This window comes from Bubalus kerabau, chromosome 21 (assembly GCF_029407905.1).
Source record: "Bubalus kerabau isolate K-KA32 ecotype Philippines breed swamp buffalo chromosome 21, PCC_UOA_SB_1v2, whole genome shotgun sequence".
NCBI lineage: Eukaryota > Metazoa > Chordata > Mammalia > Artiodactyla > Bovidae > Bubalus > Bubalus kerabau.
Window position 1 is genome coordinate 46538705 of NC_073644.1, and position 19228 is coordinate 46557932.

General features: G+C 44.9%; 1 protein-coding gene across 9 annotated transcripts in view; it reads left to right on the forward strand.

The window, feature by feature from the left end:
* LDLRAD4 (low density lipoprotein receptor class A domain containing 4) overlaps positions 1-19228 on the forward strand; it is a 165518-nt gene that overhangs the window by 56597 nt on the left and 89693 nt on the right. The gene's annotated exons all lie outside the window — the stretch shown is intronic.

Here is a 19228-nt window from a genome sequence, read left to right on the forward strand (position 1 = left end):
GTGTGATGTTCAGAGCAGTGCTAGTCCCCTCCTGGGGACTCGCTGCTGAGCTGTGGGTCCCTCTTGCTGCTGCCAAACACTGTGTTGAGGCCTGGCTGGGCACAGCTGGGGCACACGCTGGCCAGTCACATGTGACGTGAACATGTGTTGTCCCAAATTACACTGTTCTTGAAATTCTGGGGGGAATTTCCTTCTCAAATTCTAGGATGGAATGCTTAGAGTGATGATTTTATATAGCATGTTGGCATTTTAAGTGGTTTGTAGCTTAAAAAAAGGTGGAGCCTGATTTCCTTAGAAAAGTGAAATTAGTTTTCCAAACCCACTGCAGTGAGTGTGAGAACATCCGAGTCGCCCTCATCACGCACTGTACTCCTGCCGTGGGTGTGGAGGGGTGTGTGTGTGGCTGTGGAAGAGGAATGCTGGGCCAGATCCTCTTGCTGGAAGTTAAACACATTTCAGTAGAAGTTGTGGAGCTTTCATGATTAGGGTGTGCCTGTTTGATATCTTAAGGCAAAAACATTAAAATTTTTTTCTTCAGAAGTTTGGTTTTAGAACACCTGTTTCTTTCATCATCAAGTTAAGTGGCAGCTGTCCCTCAAAACCTCCATGCTTCAGAGGAAGAGAAAGGCCCCGTAACTGACTTCATGGTCCGAGGTGTGTAGAACAGGGACTAGAGCACTCTTGTATCAGACCTGGATTTTAGACTAAAGCCCTCTGTGGTACCACTTTCAGTTTTTACTCCAGAGGCCAGGCTGATGTGATAATTACAAGTGAATTCCAATGAGACATTACAACTTACGGACTCCAGTGGATGCTGTCGGTGATGTCTGTATGTTTTAGGGTCCCAGTGAATGGTGTAGAAACAAAGGAAAGTCCAGTGCCTCTGGGTCCTAGGGGGTGGTGTTCCCCTGGGAGGGGTGGTTTGAAAGACTGCCTGCCTATGTTCACCTGGTGCCTCCATGCTCAAGTAGCTGGCTATGTCTGGAGAGAGGTGCCCGCCTTGCCGGAGTACATGGAAACAGGAACAGCTGGTGGCAGCCTGTCTGGCTGCTCCGGAGGAATTCTGCCCTCCCAAGGCCTGGCTTCAGGCCCTGGCTTGTCTCAGGAGAGCCAGCAGGTGCCTTCTTCCGGGTGGGGCTTTTTGGGGTGTAGAAGGCAGACTGGTGCTTCTCTTGCCATGCTGGCACCCTTCCTTGCCTGCCCAGCTTCTCGAGGTGGGGCTCGTGGTTTTGGTGGGGACCTGGGAGCCAGAGGGGCAGCTCTGCTCCGATGGCTTTTTGTCCTGAGGACTTGTCTCTGGAGTCAGCCACTAGCACCATCTAGAGACAGGGCCATGATGCAGGGGCCGGGCCGTGTCCTGGGTGGCTGCTGCCTGCTGTGGTCAGCTCCCTCCAGACCTGTCCCAGTGAAGGTGCCTAGGACCATCTCTGCTTAGTTTTGGTGCACGTATTTGAGAACTGGCCAGGAGGTGAAAGCTCAAGTGATAGCAGGTTTGAATTTGGTATCATGATTTAATCTTTTTGTTATCAACCACTATACCCTAGGATTCTCTTGTCGTAGTAACGCTAAGCAGGGTTGTTCAAATAAGTGAAGCAGATGCCGTGTGTCCTGTTTTAACGGGGGATCTTGGCTGCTGGAGTCTCTCTGGAGAATTCCATCTGATCACACCACAGCTGAACACCTCTTCCAGTCAGAGCTGGGTGTGCACGGGTGTGGTGAACTGGGAGCTGGCCGCTAGTTGGAGCTCGGAGACCATCCAGTAATTAGCCGCATGGCTTTGAGCAGCTCACTCCCCAGAGTCTCACGGCGAGCACCTGGAGGCCTCTGTATCTTCTCCATTTTTGCGTCCTCAGCAGCCAGACTGTGTGCCTGATTGGAGTGGGTACTCAGCCAGACGTTTGCCAGACAGTAGAGAAGGTGGCAGAGCCCAGAGTGTGGCGCTCAGAGGAGTCTGGTCTCAGGAGGGGGCAGGAGAAAAGATTTCTAGTCCATCAGATTTGTAAGTGTTGCCTGTCGAACCCCCTTCTTGGAGATTCTTAATGTACCTTTAGCATACTAGAGGCTCTGAGAAGTTTGGCAGCAGAGAAAACAGTAGTGTTGTTTAACCCAGAATCTTCTTAAACATGTTTGACCCAAGAACCGTCTCCATTCAACTCCGCTAAGCCTGGGGGAGCTTTTGTTAGACCAGGTGACCTTGAGGGAGACTTCCTTCTGGAACATTCTGGAATTTGAGAGCAGGGGTGGGAGGATGGGACGTATTTAGAGGGGTAATGAGGTGGCAGAAGGTTTGGGGCATGGGTAGGGGATGGTGGGTTAGTCTCTACACAGGGCTCAGACCCCAAATTCCGCAGTTAAACCTGGTAGGCTCTGCATCCACAGCACAAACAGGGATCTGGGGTGAGGTGTGTATCCCTGGAGCTGAACTCGTGTTGGGGAGGTGTGTGTTTTGTCCTTAGTGAACCAAAGGGCGGTGGACAGAATGACCACGTTTCTGTTGTACTTGTGCCCTTTCTCCTGTTTTCAACAGATTGTGAGTTTCTTGAAGGAAGGAGTCTAAACTCTAAAACTTGCCAGGCACAGTTGCTGCTTATCCACCTGCCGTGGAGTAAATGGTGAAGGTGCTGAGATGCTGTGTGGAAACTTGGCCTCCCTGGCCCCTCCTTTATCCACTAGAGGGCAAATGGGAGGGTCCCCCTCCGTCAGCCACACTGGCAGTGGGCTTGGTGATTCCCCCACCACTGTCTCTGGGGATCCATGCCCCCAGATCCCAAGGTTTGTCTCCACCTACTCCCCCTTTCAGATAAGAACATATAAATGTGATTATGTTGAGAAGCTGAAGCATTTGAATAAATCAGATGCTTTTGCCCAGCCCTAGAATAAAGGCTGTAGTTATTTTAACAACAACAGCAAAAATCCTGCAGTCTTCAGCTATTTCTGGAAGTAACTGGTAATTAGCATGCCATTTGTAATTCATTGCCGTCTCCGGCTGTTTGTTTCCTTGTTCCAAAGCAGCCCAGTTTGGGAGACTGGGTTTATTTCATTTGGAAATATGATTTTGTGGCGATCTCCAGAATGGCATCGCGAAATTAATGGTTTTCTGGAGCTGTAGTTTGCCAAACCTGGGGACTCATTTCCAGCAGCCCTGTGGAGGGAAGTGACGGCTTGCTGGGGTGGTGTTGACTTTCCAAGAAAAGCGCTAGAAGCAACTGCTTCAGGATGGTTTGATGCTACCTGATTTTCCAGGAGGAGAACAGGTAATTGGGGGCAGATTTAAGAGGCTTCATCATTGAACTTGTTGCAGATTATTCTCTTGTGAAAGGAATGCACATGTATTGTTCTGTGCATCTCTTGATAAAAGGGTTTAGTTATATGGGCGCTGGACTCTAATAGTAAAAGAATTAAAATGGTCCTAGTTCTGTATAAGATACGGTGGTAAGAAGAGCTAACTTAGATTGTGCAGAGGCCAGGTAGTTGTGCAAAAACTATGGCCTGAACGTGTTGTCAGCAGTAAGAGTTGTTTCTGGGTTTTTAGGTGAAGGTGAACAGTTGAAAGGGTTTGGGTGCAGATCTGTACTATGGGAGTGGAAATGTAGGCACCTGTATCCAGATGCTCATTGTGGACCCCAATGCAGAGGTTCTCCCACCAGGGCTGTGGGCAGCTTCCACAGCAACTGGTCTGAGATATTCTGGAGGTCTGGCACAGTGCAGGCTGTGGGCTGGAGCGCTGGGGAGAGTGATGGGGAGGGGTTGGGAAGTGGGTGTCTCCCAGAGCCCCTTGGTATAAGGAGGTCAGCCAGCTTCTCTATTAACCCAAGAGGGTTCCGCCCTTTCAGGTTTGCCTGGTGCACACTTAGGAAAAAGTATTCCTTATTAGTTTCAAAGTATGATATCCAAGAATAATTTATGTTTTCTGAAACTTCTTGTCATGGAAACAGACTTGAGGGTAGAGGACTGGCAAACCAACTGTGAGGGGATATTAAGGGTCCCCTGAAGAGGAGGGGTGTAAACAATGTGGGAGACAGGGTAGTCTAAGCTGCAGCTGATACGGAGGTTAAAAACTATTATTATTATTATAGTTTTCATTAGACAGTATCATCACATGGTTCAAAAATAAAATGAGGTGTCAAAAAGTATTGACTCAGAAGCCTACCCTGTCCACTCTGTGCCTGTCCTGTCTTAAAATCACGGTCATTAATTTATTGTGTGTCTTTCTAGAATCATTTCATTCACTTGAAGGACTTGAAAATGTGTTAACCACCACCACCTCTGTGTGTCTAGAAGGTGTCACCCCCATTTTCTGCTTTTTATATTTGACGTGGTTTGGAGATCCTTCACATGAGCACACAAAAAACCTCCTTCTCTCCCCTCCTCTCCTGTTTACAGCTGTCTCATGTCCCATTTAATAGGTGCTCTGTCATTTATTGATTCATTTCTCTATTGATGAACATGTGGCTTAATTTCATTGCATTGAATTGCGTGCAAAGTGTGCCTTCAGGATAAGTCCCCAGAACTGGAGTTGTCAAGTCAAAGAGCACGTGCATTTGTGGTTTTGGCTGACACTGCCTGTCGCCCTCCATGGGGGTGGCACCAGCCCTAGGATGGGGTGCCTGTTTGCCACATCCTCAGGAATAGACCGTGTCGCCGTGCGGTTTTGGAGCTTACCAAGCTGGTAGGTGGAAAATGGTATCTAAATGTAGTTTTAATTTATATTTCTATTGTTATGAGTGAGATTGTGTATCTTTCATATGAGTTTTAGTGCCCTCTGTGTATGTAGGCTGTTGCACTTTTTTTTTCTCTTGAATTTCTAGGAGCATTTTACATGTTTGAGAAGTAGATTTTGTGATAAAACTTGTACCTACTGTTTCCAAATTTTTGTCATTTGTCTTTAAACTTTGATTTTTACCAGGCTGAAGGTTTTAATGTTTATGTGATTATATGATCAGTCTTTTCTTTTGTGGCTTCTGGATTTTGTGTTCTTGTTTGGAAGGAATTGACACCACGGCTGTAGAACCACTCTATTGTTTAGAATTAACTGGTTTTAGAGATTCTATTCGTTTCCCCCAAGTAACACAGGTTATTCGAGTTGTATTTGCCTTTTGTTTCTTGTATACTTTGCTTTTGTCCGCTCTGCTTCACTTTATTTAATATAATAAGAGATCCTTACTGCATTTTTCCAGCTCCCATAATTGGAAAGATACTATAGTTGCCACCTGGAGCAGATATGCTCTCAGTCTGGTGGGTTAAGCTTGTTGGTGTACTGACCTGGAGGCCTCTGAGTGACTGGCCTTGCCCTGCCATGTGTCCTGGTGTGCACGGGCCATATCAATGGGCAGACACCGAGCTCTGCTGGGAAGTGGGCTCTGAATGTGGCTCCAGGGCCTCAGAATGCTGGGAGAGGCTGCCTTGTCCATGATAATCCAATTCCTAGTAGGTTATTATATGTGCATTCTGGTTTCAGTTTTCTTGCCCTTAATTTTTAGATGTGCCAAGTCTTTTGTATTTATTACTTATAATTTTATTTTTCTCTGTGTGAGTTTACTGAGGACTTGGAAGCTGGTTTGTGGGGATGAGGCCCATAGGACATAGCACCCCATCTCCAGCAGGCTCTCAGCACTCTTACTTTGATGATGATGTTGTTATTGTTCAGTTGCTAAGTTGTGTCTGACTCTCTGTGACCCCATGGACTGTAGCATGCCAGGCTCCTATGTCCTCCACTATCTCCTGGAGTTTGCTCAAACTTATGTCCATTGAGTGGGTGATGCTGTCTAACCATCTCATCCTCTATCGTCCCCTTCTCCTTTTGCCCTCAGTCTTTCCTAGCATCAGGGTCTTTTCCAGTGAGTCAGCTCTTCTCATCAGGTGGCCAAAGTATTGCAGCTACAGCTTCAGCAACAGTCCTTCCAATGAATATTCAGGACTGATTTCCTTTAGGATTGACTGGTTGGATCTCTTTGCAATCCAAGGGACTCTCAAGAGTCTTCTCTAGCAGCACAATTCAAAAGCATCAGTTCTTCAGCACTCAGACTTATTTATGGTCCAGCTCTCACATCCATACCTGAGTGCTGAAAAAACTATGACTTTGACTATATGGACCTTTGTTGGCAAAGTGATGCCTCTGCTTTTTAATACATTGTCTAGGTTTGTCACAGCTTTTCTTCCGAGGAGCAAGTGTCTTTTAATTTCCTGGCTGTCATCATCGTTCTCAGTGATTTTGGAGCCCAAGGAAATAAAGTCTGTCTCTGTTTCCATTTTTTCCCCATCTGTTTGCCCTGAAGTGATGGGACTGGATGCTTAGTTTTTGAATGTTGAGTTTTAAGTGAGCTTTTTCACTCTCCTGTTTCACCTTCATCAAGAGGTTCTTTAGTTCCTCTTCACTTTCTGTCATTAGTGGTCTCATCTGCATATTTGAGGTATTTGGTGTTTCTCCCTGCAATCTTGATTCCAGCCTGTGAGTAATTCAGCCCAGCATTTCACATAATATACTCTGCATAGAAGTTAAACAAGCAGGGTGAGAGTATATAGCCTTGACGTACTCCTTTCCTAATTTTGAACCAGGCCGTTGTTTAGGGTCCAATTCTAACTATTGCTTCTTCACCCACGTACAGGTTTCTCAGGAGACAGGTAAGGTGGTCTGGTACTCCCATCTCTTTAAGAATTTTCCACAATTTGTTGTGATCCAAGGGCTTCCTTGGTGGCTCAGATGGTAAAGAATCTGCCTGCAGTGCATGATACCCGGGTTTGATCCCTGGATTGGGAAGATCACCTGGAGAAGGAAATGGCAACCCACTCCAGTATTCTCACCTGAAGAATCCTTGGCGGGATACAGTCCATGGGATTATGAAGAGTCGGACATGACTGAGTGACCAACACACAGTTGAAAGCTTTAGCTTAGGCAATGAATCAGAAGTAGATATTTTTCTGGAATTCCCTTGCTTTCTCCATGATTCAACAAATATTGGCAGTTTTGATCTTTAGTTTACCTCTGCCTTTTCTAAACCCAACTTGTACATCTAGAAGTTCTCAGTTCACGTACTACTGAAGACTAGCTTGAAGGATTTTGAGCATGACCTTGCAAACATGTGAAATGAGGCCAATTGTACTGTAGTTTGAACATTTTTTGACACTGCTCTTCTTGGGGATTGGAATGAAAACTGACCTTTTCCAGTCCTTTGGCCACTGCTGAGTTTTCCAAATTTGCTGGCATATTGAGTGCAACACTTTCACAGCATCATCTTTTAGGATTTGAAATAGCTCAGCTGGAATTCTGTCACCTCTCCTAGCTTTGTTTGTAGTAATGCCTCACAAGGCCCACTTGACTTCATACTCCAGGATGTCTGGCTCTCGTTGAGTGACTACACTATGGTTGTTGTCTGGGTCATTAAGATCTTTATTTATTTAGTTCTGTGTATTATTGACATGTTTTCTTAATCTCTTCTGCTTCTGTTAGGTCCTTACCACTTCTGTTCTTTATTGTGTCCATCCTTGCATGAAATGTTCCCTCGATATCTTCAATTTTCTTGAAGAGATCTCTAGTCTGTCCCACTCTATTGTTTTCCTCTGTTTCTTTGGTCTGTTCTTTTTGGGAAGGCCTTCTTATCTCTCCTTGCGATTCCCTGGAACCCTGTGTTAATTTGGGTATATCTTTTCCAATCTTCCTCGTCTTTCACTTCTCTTCTTTCCTTAGCTATAGGGTCAGTCAGAAAACTGTTTAGATCTTGACCACATACGGTCTTATGTGGGATCCGTCTTTGCGGAGTAAGCATTTTTCTGGGACTTGGAAGATGGGATGAGAGTAGGTCTGAGGGACTCAGGGAGTGATGTGGGAGAGGTGGATTTTGAGATGATTATATTTTAAGAGTGACAAACACCAGTTGGTCTGGTGCCCGCCTTTCTGAAGAATGATCTGTTGAGGACTCAGCCTTTACTCTTGGCTTCCTGCTGGCTTGTCCTGGACGCTGTCGTGTCAGTTGTAGTGAGGCTCTTGTTGTATTTGTCTGTTAGCCTGTGGCTATTTTAACTGGGTATCATTTAAGCAGATACAGTGATAAAGCAACTGAAGGTTGTTTCTCAGTGTTGGGCCCTGAATTCTACCATAGGACAGTCAAAAGGAAATCTGTACACGGTTGACTGTGTGGTGCAGTTATCGGGGTGTAGCGAGTGAACCCATGGTCCATCTTCTCCTGCTTCCTCCTCCTTGCACTCCCTTCTTCTCTCTCTCCAGGTAGCATTTCTCCAGTGGAAGAAGAGGTGCTGGTGAGGGTGTCAGAGCCGTGGATGGTCAGAGGGAGACGGGACCCATGGAGGGCCGGGCAGTGGTATTAGCGCATAACATACTTTCTGAGAGGGCACATGGTGGGGACCCGATGAGACTTGTCCGGTTTGGAACTTAGGAGGGTGCTGAGAGCTTTGCCAGAGCACTTCCAGAAGCCTGGCTGTGGGTTGCAGGCAGAGTTCCTGCCTCACAGACACTGTTGGAAGGAAAGGCTGACCTGTGGAGGCTGTTCTTGGATGAGTGCCCGTGCTTTGAACTGCTTTATAAATGCTCACAGAGCTGTCCTTGGACCTTCTGGTGAGATGTACAATTCCCATGTGACCCACCTCCAGCTGACTGCCAAACATCGAGTTTAAAAAAAATAGTTTCTACTTGAGATTTATGAGGACACCCAGGAGTGAATTTGGGGGGATCATTGCCCTTTGTCGTGGCCTTCACTCCAAGGGTACACCTACTTCAAAGCATCCCATCACCAAACTTCAGACAATCATTGCAGGGACGACAGGATCACCAAATAATGCGTCAGCACTCGTCACTGGATGAATGGCCAAGGTGCCTGGCCTTGTGGTTTGCATTGCTGGCCTTACCTATTTCTTTTCTGTCAGAACCGAGAGGAGTTGCTGGCATGTCTGCTTGGGCTTGCAGGCAGAGCAGAGGGAGGCACAGGACTGTGTTTGCTCCCAATAACCCCAGAGAAGCATAACGCTTTCTGTTACCGAGGAGCACCTCAGTTCTTTCTTGCTTTTACTTTATTCAGTTTGCTTACAGAGTTCACTATTTGTTTATTTACGTGCTAATTCTAATCCAGCTGTTTTTGAACCTTTATGGTATGTACAGTGCGGTGATAGATCTGGTCAGAAAAAACACATAAGTAGAAGACACAGTTCCTTCAGAGAGGTGCTGGCGTGGCATGGAACAGCGGTAAACCCTTCCTTGGGGGGAGGGCTGTGTGCTTTCCCTCCTCACCCCCCCGACACCTCCTCTTCATTCACCTGGACCTGAGCCCTTCCTCAGGGGGCCAGAGTTTCGGGGCTTCAGTCACTGTTTGAATCCATTTAGTTTTGTGTTTTGACGTTTTTTTGTTTGTATTATTTATAGTGGACAGTATGAGAAATATTTTTAAATTCTGAAATTAGCATATTTACTTTTGCTTATTCTTTTGATTTACTTGGGAAGCTTTAGAGAGGCAAACTTTTATTAAGAAGATGATTTGGCATGTTGGAAAGGTTTTGGAACTAGAAATACATAAATTCACATTTGTGCTCTACTGGTAGCATTACTGAGGCCTTAGATAATTTATTTAACTCACTAAACCTGGGTCCCTGCTCCACAAAATGTGGAGAGCAGTGCCTACTGGAGGGCTGTTGTAAAGATGAGAACAGATGAAAAGCTAGGACTATATTTTTGGGGTAAGCCAGGGGTCCACATGACCTTTTCTATTTACATTTCAGAATCTTTCCTTCATCTGTTCAGTTTACTGTTGAGTCAGTTTATGAGGTGCCTCCTCTATGCCAGGACCTGTGATGGGTGGGATTCAGACACAGATAAGATTCTGTCCCCCTGACGAGGGGCTGCCCAGGGGCCCACTCCAGTCTTGTCAGCGTGGGGCAGTGGGTGATAACTTGGCCTGCAGAGGCATCCTTCGTGGGAGAGGTGCCTGTGTGTCCTGGTGGCAGCGCTGGGCAGAGTGGCGGTGGTGGCAGGACCATCTGATGTCCCTCAGGTCTTGTTGCTCTTCCTGGTTATAGGGGCACCCCTTGCTTTGGCCAGCAGAGGCGACTTTGACTCCAGTGTCATCCTCAAAAATGCAAACCATACTGAATGGAATGCTGTTTTCAGTTGGTAATTACAGTTTTCTCAGGGAGGATTCCAAAATCACCTTTCTGGAGGTCAAAAGCTGACCGTGTTGGCACAGTGACAACGTGGCAGTGCCTCTGGTTTCCTTGTCACCCTCTTAGGGAAGGTGGTGGGTTAACCTGGTGGTGAAGGAAGTGCTCCAGGCCTGCCCAGAGGGGGTCATTCAGGCTGCCCTGGCTGACCTGAAGATAAAAGTCCATAGGAATAGCTGTGTACCTAGAGGAACTGTAGGACAGCATTGTTAAGAAAGTGATTTCAAGGTTAAAATAACACTGGATAATTTTCCTCTTATGTTTATACGAATGACAAATCTCAAATAATCATAATCATAAAACCACTGGCGAAACTCTTAAGCCTCCGTTGCTTTGTGTGTGTCTTAAAAGACCTGTTTTGGACTATTTAATCCTGGAGCTTGAAAAACATGGTAATAATATAACACAAAATTCTGTTTGTGTGTTTTTAGTTCTTTGTGATCTTTTTACTAACTTGGGTTAAGAATAGGAGGGAGGTGGTCTGCTTTGCATTCAGCTGTGGGACTTGATCTACATATGGAAGGAGTTTTGAGGACCAAGGGCTAAAGAGGGCCGCATGCTTTATAGAATTTTGGGGCTACTGGAAGGGATCTGTTATTTGGTTCATTTCACACTACCTCTGGTCTTTGGAAGGACAGGCTTGCAAAACTTTGTGTGTCCTTATTTGCACAGAGGCCCATGTGAGTCAGTGAGTGAGATCTGGCCAGTCAGTTGGGGTTAGGATGCTCTGCTAGCCTGGCAGCAGACGCTGGAGTCAGTTATTCCTGATTCTGACTGTGCCTCAAAGAGCCAGCTAGCAGACAGCATGCTGATTTCCCCGGGCCTCAGCTGAGCAGTGAAAAGGGGATGGACGTGGGCTGCCAGAACCACTCAGACTTGACCTTGAGCTGTTTTTTTCCTGTGTCAAGAGTGCAAGTTTGGAGTGTTTGCATAGCTGAGTGACACTGATTTCCCTGAGGTAAATAGCTGTTTAAAGGACTGCCTTCCTCCCCGTTGGGGAACATGATGTTAGTCTCCTTGGCACTCCTGTGTACATTTCATTTGAACAGGAACATTTTGCACCTGTTGATGTGCTGCTTTTTGATTCTTCGCAGTTGTTTTCTTTGAAATGTTTCCTCTTGTAAACCACAAGGATGTTGAGGACAGTGACAGTTTGTGACGGTTTCATGCCAGTCTGCATGGCCGTGTTCTCAACCCCGCTGCATGCTGGGGTGGCCTGCTCTTCTCCTTCCTCCATATTTGAGTCTGTTGGTTCAGGAGAGTTTTTTTCCCCCCAGTTTTTATATCGTAGAAATCAGAAAGCATGAGAAATCATTGTTTTATTATGAACTAAATGCAACAAAAAATGTCTTTCCATTGATCTCCACCTGTACCTTAGCACCTGACCTGCCTCTTCAGTTATCTGTATGCAGGTCAGGAAGCAACAGTTAGAACTGGACATAGAACAACAGACTGGTTCCAAATAGGAAAAGGAGTATGTCAAGGCTGTATATTGTCACCCTGCTTATTTAGCTTATATGCAGAGTACATCATGAGAAACGCTGGACTGGAAGAAACACAAGCTGGAATCAAGATTGTGGGGAGAAGTATCAGTAACCTCAGATATGCAGATGACACCACCCTTATGGCAGAGAGTGAAGAGGAACTAAAGTGCCTCTTGATGAAAGTGAAAGTGGAGAGTGAAAAAGTTGGCTTAAAGCTCAACATTCAGAAAACGAAGATCATGGCATCCGGTCCCATCAATTCATGGGAAATAGATGGGGAAACGGTGGAAACAGTGTCAGACTCTATTTTTTGGGGCTCCAAAATCACTGCAGATGGTGATTGCAGCCATGAAATTAAAAGATGCTTACTCCTTGGAAGGAAAGTTATGACCAACCTAGATAGCATATTCAAAAGCAGAGACATTACTTTGCCAACAAAGGTCCATCTAGTCAAGGCTATGGTTTTTCCAGTGGTCATGTATGGATGTGAGAGTTGGACTGTGAAGAAGGCTGAGTGCCGAAGAATTGATGCTTTTGACCTGTGGTGTTGGAGAAGACTCTTGAGAGTCCCTTGGACTGCAAGGAGATCCAACCAGTCCATTCTGAAGGAGATCAGCCCTGGGATTTCCTTGGAAGGAATGATGCTAAAGCTGAAACTCCAGTAGTTTGGCCACCTCATGCGAAAAGTTGACTCATTGGAAAAGACTCTGATGCTGGGAGGGATTGGGGGCAGGAGGAGAAGGGGATGACAGAGTCTGAGATGGCTGGATGGCATCACTGACTTGATGGATGTGAGTCTGGGTGAACTCTGGGAGTTGGTGATGGACAGGGAGGCCTGGCGTGCTGTGATTCATGGGGTCGCAAAGAGTCGGACACGACTGAGTGACTGAACTGAACTGAACTGAACTGATACCTTAGTAATGTGGCCAGAAGAAATTCAGCCCAAAGTCAGTGTTTAGACGTCTGTGTTCAGGTGAAGAAGCAATACCTTCTTGTCTTCTTGGTAATGAGTTTGAGAGGTGGAGCTGGAGGGAAAATGTCTTGGTATGATTTATGGTGGTTTTGTTGCATTTTCCAATGGCTTGGGATTTCTCCATTGCCAAGTGATTTGTCTAAAGAGACATTTTAAAGGAGACTGTTTTGACCTGAGTCAGTAAAATGTTCTAGGAGAAGGCAATGGCAACCCACTCCAGTATTCTTGCCTGGAAAATCCCATAGATGGAGGAGCCTGGTAGGCTGCAGTCCATGGGGTCGCTAAGAGTCGGACATGACTGGGCGACTTCACTTTCACTTTTCACTTTCATGCATTGGAGCAGGAAATGGCAACCCACTCCATTGTTCTTGCCTGGAGAATCCCAGGGACAGTGAGGCCTGGTGGGCTGCCGTCTATGGGGTCGCACAGAATTGGACACGACTGAAATGACTTAGCAGTAGCAGCAGCAGTGAAATGTTCTACGTATTAGAGTTAGCAAGGGACTGTGAGTTGTGTTTTTGTAAGTTTTAAGTAGTTGTTTTTATAGTTATATCATGCCAAATAATTTAGTTTAAAAGTTTAACAGTTTGGTGATATGGCTGTTAATCTTAGAATAATATGCATGTGTGTATGAGAAATAAAAATGACTTAACTGTTTTTTAAAAATTAACATGAAAAGTCACACATTTGTTGGGAAGGTGTCATCAGCTAGAGTTCTCTAGTAGTCCCATAGGCTCGGCGCACCTCAGAACTGCCTGGGCTGTAGCTCAGCATGTTGGCTGCATGTTACGGGGATGACCGTGAAACCAGCTGTTTGACTTCCCATCAGAAGCCTGTGACTGTGCATCCAGTCAGCAGACCTCTGCCAGGTTGGGCACAGATTGGCTCTGTGTGACCCGCAGAGCTGATCCCTTTGCTAGATGCGCTTCATGGCGTCTTGGGTCACTGGCTTGAGAAAGCATGCTCCACTGACTTTTCTTTGTGTATTTCCATCAGGCCATAAGAGATAGTAATGAGTCAACAAGCCTTCAGAACACCAGATTGCTGACTGCCCAGGTCCCTTGGAACTCCCCTCTTTTTTTATGTGTAAGGCAGGCTTTGCAGCCAGCGGTGTGTGCTAGCGTATGTAGTACAGTGGGTTTACTAGCAGAAAACATGGTGATTGGAGCAGTGGATCATGGGCATGTGTGTCATGGAGTCTGTGGGGAAGAAGAGACCTGCTTAAGAGATGTAAGTAGGTAGCTGCCACCACCCCCACCCCCCACCCTGGCCAAGAATAAATTCACTGAACCCATTCCTGAGGCTTCAGAGGTGGGTAGCCAGAGTCTGGAGTGGCGAGGAGGCCCTTGGGGTGGCTGTGGACCCTGGAGCCCCCAAGCTCTGAGATATTTCTCTTGCTGGAAGCTTTCTTACCTAGACAGAATGGACTTGGATTCGTATTCAGTTTTCGTTCGTCCCCGTCTTGTTCCACCTGTGAGTGTGGACCAGGAAATGCATTAAATAATTCTCACCATTGTCTTGTGTCTCACCACTCCCCCACATCTTTCCTTGGAATTCCATCTCTTTCACTTTTTGAGCAACTTCAGAACTAGGCATATCGAGCTGGTGGTTAAACTTCGATTTGGGACTGATGTAGCTTTAATGATACGGCTGTCAGGAGGTTCTGAATGATGTTCATATGGTGTTTTGCTGTTTGTCCAGCCAGCTTGGCCTTCAGCCATCTGGACCTTCAAATAATCCAGTGGCTTTCATCTTCCAGATCCCCTGCATTTTGACCCTCTCAATGGGTAATGTTCATTTTCTTTTGGAATTATCTTGGTACATACATCTTTTAAGTGGGGGGTATTGATTCACCTACCACATAAATGGTGACTTGGGTACCATAGGTGTCAGGGCAGCAGTTGTGTGTACTGATTTATAGAAAGTAAACACTGTCAAAGCCTTAAGCAGAGTGTCCTCAGGAACAGTTCATAGATGAATAGACAGCGATGTGCTCAAAGTGATAATAACTGCTGAGCATACCTTGGTAATCAGAAAGACTTCTACTGGAGTCAGAATTCAGAGGAGGTTCTTATCTCCGACTAAATCTTTTCAGCCTGTAGCTGACCAACCAGTGCTGTTGTGTTGGGAGGTGAAGCAGGACGTGTCTTAGTGCATTGTCTGTCATGAGCCTTGTTAAATTTGAATTATGGTCTTTGGAGAAATGGGAAAGTGTTTTATTTTACCCAAAGCTCAATTCACAGGACCTGGTAAAATAATGATATACTGTGATTCCATTTTTAAAGGTGTTTACACTGATTGCAGAGCTAAGTCAACCACAAACAAATCGCTCATCTTGTAATAGGGTCACCTTGTTCATGTTATGCAATGAGTACCTTTGAGTATATGCACCTTACTGCAAGGGATTTCTCTGCACCCAGAGGGAAGCTTTGTGTATCAGACTAAGATGCAGATTGTGAGTGAGGGGTACACTCTCTTCTGCCTGTGGCCATCTGCATTTTCAGGCATGGAGCTTTGATTCATGGTGGATCTTAAATGTGTCCTCAAAGATTAGAATAAGTGTCCATCAATAAGACTAAAAGTTCTTGTTTTTCCTTCATCTGTCTGTTAAATGGGCCTGGATGACAATGGGAAGCTTCATGCAACTTTTAATATGGTATTAGGTGTTGGAGCAGTTACAAACCAGTGTGTTCGTGTGGTGCCACAAAGGCCACAGACCCACGGAGGATGCTGGAGCTGTTGATGGAGTTGTGTCCCTTGGGCTTGTGGGTGAATGTGTGCATTGCATATACACCAGGTTAGAAAAGCCCTCTTGCTTTAGACTAAATCATGTCTCCTTCCCATCAAGGATAGTGTTCCCCTCTTTTCTCTTGACTCAGTGTCCACTTTTTTTTCTGAGGGGCCTCAGAACCTTGTTTTTCGTGGTTCTGGTTACTGGCTAGGGGCACAGCTCTCCTGCAGTTACATCTCTTGGGGCAGTTCCTACTGTCTTCTGTGAAGCTCACTTTTCATGGAGATAGGATGGCTGCAGGCACATCACTTCATTTGCAAATTGACGACTTCATTGACTCCCTAGCTTGGCCCTGCTCTGGCCCTAATACGCACTCATCTTGGCTTGGAAGTGGAGGAGCACTTGACTATTGCAGAAACAACTCAGGGTTTAAATGAGGAAAGCCCAGAGCTAAAAGGGAGAAATCAGTGCTAGCAGGAATTGTTGGTGAACTCAGGTCCCATTGCCATCTGTAACGTATCCAGCTGGTTAGTATGTGAGGTCATTCACTGAATTTTTAGAAATGCTCTTATTCTTCATAAAGTCCTTTGTATTGGTTTAATACTTTACATGTATCGATTAATTTACTGCTGTTCCTCTCAGGCTTCCGTGGTGGCTCAGCTGGTAAAGAATCCGTCTGCAATGCGGGAGACCAGGGTTCGATCCCTGGGTTGGGAAGGTCACCTGGAGAAGGAAATGGCTACCTACTCCAGTATTCTGACCTGGAGGATTCCATGAACTGTATAGTCCATGGGGTTGCAAAGAGTCAGACATGACTGAGTGACTTTCACTTCACTTCCTCTCTGTAGTACCACATTTTTTGGTGTGGGCTTACCAGTTTATAAAAGCATGAATTGATCTTCATAGTGAACAACAGTCCTGTGAAGTAGCCACAGAAGGTGGTGGTAGTCCCAGTTCACTGGCAAGAATCAGGTGTGTGGAGGAAGAGTGGCCTGCCCAGGGCCCTGCGGCTTCTGAGAAGGAGTTGGGGGAGTGCTGAGTTTTCTTGCTTTGATCTGGTGGTACTTTGTGGCTACACCTCTGGACGTCTGGTGGATTGAGGGAGCTGGAGTTTCAGAGGCTGATGGCAGCAAGAATCGAATGCTCTCCCTGCAGAGAAGCCAAGTGCATTATTCATTTGAGACACTTGTTAATAGTTTAAATGTTTCTTCCTAAAAGTTATTACTGGATTATTTTTTTCATTGTTATCTCTCTTTTTAGGTTTGCTTTTAATTTGATTGGTATACTAGAATTCTATTTATGTACAGATAAACATCTCCTTTTTTTTTTTTTTTTTTTTTTTGGTACTGCAGTCAAGATCTTTAACAGAAACTAAATGAGGGAAATGTCTCCCCATTCATACCGTGCCCTCCCTGGGTTTAGTGGTTGGTGAGGCTTGTTTTGAGCAATCATCACGTCACGCATAAACCCAGATGTCACTGCTTCTCTGCTTCTGGCACGGGAAGCTCTTGGGGTTTGGCTGGAAGAGCTTTCCTTCCTGTGTGGGCTCAAAGCTGTACTTCTTCAGGAGCTCAGCATCAGAAGTCCTCTGCTTGATGTCCTTCTCAGAGCAGATGCAGTTGCTTTTGAAAGATGTTCAGCCTTCATGGTTGCATCTGTGCTTACTGGGGCAGTAATTCACACAGAGCTTGATCCTGAAACCAAACAGCTAGGGCACCTCTAGCTCTGGGACCAAGAACTCTCCTTTTACATAATCTTATTTTCAGCCCCAAAGCAATCAGATTGATAGTAACTAGTACAGTTGGTCTGTAACTATTGTTAGAAAAAAAGGGCACCCAAGTGACTGAAATATTTGGAACTCTGAATGAAATGATCTCTAAATATGTGTATTTCAAGACATGGTTGGCTTATGGTTCTAAAACTGATGGATTTGATGCTCAGATCAGGAGACATTAGGATCACTATGTTGAATTGTTTTTAATAATGCTTTTACAAATAAAAGAATTCTTGACTTATATTCCCAAATGAAAGAAGGGATGAAGAAGAAAATAAGACCAAAACAACCTGTTTATGGCTAGTTCACAGGCCATAATTAGGCTGTGCTGTGTCGTTTGCAGGATCTTAGTTCCCTGACCAAGGATTGAACTCATGCCCTCTGCAGTAAAAGTGCAGAGTCCTACCTATTGGACCACTAGCTAAGTCTTGAAATATTTTTGTTTTGACTCAGAACAGTGTTGTCCACATTGTTCAGAATCAGAGTTACTTCTTATGCTGTTCGAGGATTTCCTGTCAGTGACCCGAAATTCTTAACTAAAGTCCTTAGTTTACATTGTGGTCCACTCTTGGTTTTTTTGCATTCTGTGGGTTTTGATAAATATATCCACCATTATAGTACCTCACAGAATAGTTTTACTTCCCTAAAAGTGCTCTGTGCTCTGCCTGTTCATTCATTCCTCCTCTAACCCTTGCTAACCACTCTCTTTCATTGTTGCCATAATTTTGTCTTTTCCAGAAAGTCATAAAATTAGAATCATACAGTATTTTTTTTTTTTTTAGAATCATACAGTATTGACGTTTAGTTGTTCCAGCACCATTTGTTGAAAAGAGTATTTTTCCCCCCTTATTGTATTGCATTTGCTCCGTTGTCAAAGATCAGCTAACTGTGTTTTTGTGGATCTGTCTGGGCTCTTTATTCTGTCCTGTTTATCTGTCTGTCCTTCCATCAGTATCATACAGTCTTGAATACTGTAGCTTTATAATAAATCTTGAAGTCAGGTAGTGTCTAATTCTCTTTGTTTTTCTCCTTTAGTATTGTGTTGGTTAGGAACTTTTACTTCTGTACTTTGGCTTTTTTTAAAAAAATTATTTATTTTTTAATTGAAGGATAATTGCTTTGCAGAATTTTGTTGTTTTCTGTCAAACATCAACCTGAATCATCCATAGGTGTCCATATGTCCCCTCCCTCTTGAACCTCCCTTCCATCTCCTTCCCCATCCCACCCCTCTAGGTTTGATACAGAGCCCTATTTGAGTTCCCTGAGACATTAAGATTTAATTGAATCCATAAATTGAGTTGGAAAGAACTGACATCTTGACAATATTGAGTCTTTCTTTCCAGGAGTATGGACTTCTCTCCTGTCTTCAATCTTTCCCAGCATCAGGGTCTTTTCCCCTGAATCAGTTCTTCCCATCAGGTGGCCAGAGTGTTGGAACTTAAGCTTCAGCATTAGTCCTTCCAATGAATATTCAGAGTTGATTTCCCTTAGGGTGGACTCGTTGGATCTCCTTGCAGTCCAAGGGACTCTCAAGAGTCTTCTCCAACACCACAGTTCAAAAGCATCAATTCTTCGGTGCTCAGCTTTCTTTATGGTCCAACTCTCACATCCATACATGACTACTGGAAAAACCATAGCTTTGACTAGATGGACCATTACTTTGAAAGCAAAGTAATGTCTCTGCTTTTTAAGGTGCTGTCTAGGTTGGTCATAGCTTTTCTTCCAAGGAGCAAGTGTCTTTTAATTTTATGGCTGCAGTCACCATTTGCAGAGATTTTGGAGCCCAAGAAAATCAAGTCTGTCACTGTTTCCCCATCTGTTTGCCATGAAGTGATGGGATTGAATGCCATGATCTCAGTTTTCTGAATGTTGAGTTTTAAGCCAGCTTTTTCACTCTCCTCTTTTACCTTCATCAAGAGGCTCTTTAGTTCCTCTTCGCTTTCTTCCATAAGTGTGGTGTCATCTGCTTATCTGAGGTTATTGATATTTCTCTCGGCAATCTTGATTCCAGTTTGTGCTTCATCCAGCCCAGCTTTTCTCATGATGTACTCTGCATATAAGTTAAATAAGCAAGGTGACAATATACAGCCTTGATGTACTCTAAA